Source organism: Austrofundulus limnaeus, unplaced genomic scaffold, assembly GCF_001266775.1.
Source record: "Austrofundulus limnaeus strain Quisiro unplaced genomic scaffold, Austrofundulus_limnaeus-1.0 Scaffold1405, whole genome shotgun sequence".
Classification (NCBI taxonomy): Eukaryota; Metazoa; Chordata; class Actinopteri; order Cyprinodontiformes; family Rivulidae; genus Austrofundulus; species Austrofundulus limnaeus.
The window spans coordinates 6,770-9,629 of record NW_013953807.1 but is presented as its reverse complement, the minus strand read 5'-3'; the positions used below and the strand labels follow the sequence as shown (position 1 = coordinate 9,629).

Sequence of the window (2,860 nt, the reverse complement as noted above, 5' to 3'; positions counted from 1 at the left end):
GGATCAGAACACCTGTTTGTGAGTATTTGTGAACATGTGTGTACATGCAAAATTTCTCCAATSGAACATTTAATAGTGACTGTGGAGACCCASAGACCCAACCCCCAAGACCCGAGKCAGACAGGGCATACCAGAGCCCAACGAACCAAGAACAGAGCCTCCAGAGGCACATGCACAGGARGATCCACCCACCCCCAGCTTGGACCATAGGGGAGAACCGGGAGAGACCCTCGAGTGACCGCACGCAGTAAACTCCTGGGGCCAGCAGCGACAAACTCATGGGCCCCACCAGCAACTGCCACACAAGAGCAGATCCAGGCGAKGGCATAGAGGTCCAGGCCCCCAGGGTGCACCCTCCCCTCCAGGCCAGAGCCCTGCAGGGTCAGAGGACCTGAGTCCAAGCAGGCTGTTGCCAGGCCAGGYCAGCACCCGCCCGAGCGCCCAGCCCCAGACCCCAAGATGCCAGCAGGCAACGGCACACCCCACCAGGGGCCAGTGTGGCAGTGGGCCCTCAGACAAACCAGCAAGGGGGGAGGCGGYCCAAACCCCAGCCTGACAAATATCTAAACATACACACACACAATCGCACCATCCCACACTCATCCTCACCCCCACTCATTCAAAGACATACAAAAAGGACGCCGCCACAATCCACTCATCCTCCCGATACACACTCTATACCCCCTAGGTACAGGACATGCACCCACCCTCTACAGGAGGCAGCACACACCCGAACCCAGTGGGTAGACCCAATCATTCTGGGGTGGAGAGGAGCATACAGCCGAGGCTCAGCCCAGCCAGCCCCCCGCCGCAGAGAAGCCACGCCCATGACCAAACCCTCCCCCCCACCGCCAACAGCCAAGTGCACAATCCCAGCCAACCACCCACCGGACCCCCGGCAGCCACCCCGACCAGCGGGCCATCCATAGCAACAAGGAGCCACATTCTAGGAGTTCAAGCAGCACCAGGTAGGATGGAGAGCCAGCCCCAACTCCAGCAATCCTCCAAGCCCTGAGCCCACCGGCAGCCCAGGACCACACCAAGTGGCCTACCCTTCTTCAGGACTCCCCTCCCCAAATGGCAGTCGGGGAACGGGAGGGGTGTAAAGACCCTGACACATACACCCCCACCCCCAGATGTATTGTTGGTGCATGTTGTTCTATAGAGCAATTAAAAAGGGAAAGAAGAAGAGACAGAGGCTGGCGTGGTGCCAGTTTCCCCTCCACCACTACTCTAACCCAAAACCCTAAGTGTCTAHRTGCAAACCTTGGGGGGTGGGCACAGGCACAGGAGGTGAGAATGGTACCATCCAGCCACCTATAGCCATGAGTGCCCACCCCAAGTTCCTTTATGTGAATGTCATGAGTGAATGTCAAAGATGTACAATAAAATTGGGGCCCAGGTGGTTATGGCAAATAGAAATGTAAAAGTTTTACTCTTATAACACACCTGCACCCCAAAAACCCTACATGGGTGAAGTTGKTCCAGAGGTCCAGAGCTGAAGGCCCTGCTGAAAGAGAAGAAGAGGGCCTTCAGATCTGGCAACAAAGAGGAACTGAGGAGAGTGCAGAAGGATCTCAAATACAAGATCTGGAGTGGCAAGGAAAGCTTCAGGAAGAAGATGGAGGAGCAGCTCCAACAAAACAAAGTTCGAGAGGTCTGGAGAAATACGAATAAAATCTCTGGCCACTTCAAGGACAATGGATGAACCACAGGGCCTACAGATCGCGGGTGGGCTAATGACTTTGAATTTGTTTTTCAATAGATTTAACTCTGGCCTGTTGACCACTTCCTCCACCCCATAGCTCCCAACAAGCCCCCACCATTTGCTGCTCCCCCACTTTCCGCTTCCTGCGCTCTCCTCACCCCCACCCACAACAGAACCAGCCCCACCTACCACTCCAACCCAGCCTCACATTCACCTCAYAGCTCATCAGGTGAGAAGTCAGCTCAGGAAAATAAAGATCAGGAAGGCAGCAGGACCGGATGTAATCAGCCCCAGACTGCTCAGAGACTGTGCAGACCTGCTCTGTCAGGTGGACCTGCACATCTTCAACCTGAGCCTGAGTCTGGAGAGGGTCCCTGATGTGTGGAAGGCTTCCTGCATGGTTTCAGTACCAAAGATCACACCCCAGGGAGCCCAGCCACAACAGACCGGTGGCTCTGACTTCTCATCTGATGAAGACCATGGAGAGGCTCATCCTGCAACATCTTCATCCTGTGGTGAGCCCAGCACTGGACCCCCTGTAGTTGGCCTACCAGCCCTGCAACGGGGGTGGAGGACGCCGTCATTTACCTGCAGCACCGATGTCTTTCTCACCTAGAGCAGGCAGGAAACACTGAGAGTCATGTTCTTTGACTTCTCCAGTGCTTTCAACACCATCCAGCCTGCTCTGCTGAGAGGGAAGCTGGAGGGAGCCAGAGTGGACAGGCAGCTGACAGCATGGACCATGGACTACCTCACCAACAGACCACAGTATGTGCGGCTCCGCGACTGTGTGTCTGATGTGGTAGTCTGCAGCACATGGGCACCACAGGGTATGGTCCTTTAACCCTTTCTGTGCAGTCTGTACTCATCAGACTTCAGGTACAACTCGGACCACTGCCACCTTCAGAAGTTCTCGGATGATACGGCCATCATTGGATGTGTATCAGAYGGGAATGATGAGGAATACAGGGGGGTCATCAGTGACTTTGTTGGMTGGTGTGAGACCAATGCTCTCCAAATCAATGCCAGAAAGACAAAGGAAATGGTCATAGACCTCAGGAGGAAGCCACCCCCTACAGCACCGGTGAACATCCAGGGCAAAAACATTGAGACAGTGGACTCTTATGCCGGGTACACACCAAACGCGTTTGG

The 2,860-nt window shown here is 55.0% G+C and overlaps 1 protein-coding gene across 1 annotated transcript in view; it reads left to right on the top strand.

Moving 5' to 3' along the window:
- Positions 1-2,860, top strand: part of LOC106535282 (NACHT, LRR and PYD domains-containing protein 12) — a gene marked incomplete at its 3' end in the record, with an annotated part of 51,071 nt that overhangs the window by 47,324 nt on the left and 887 nt on the right.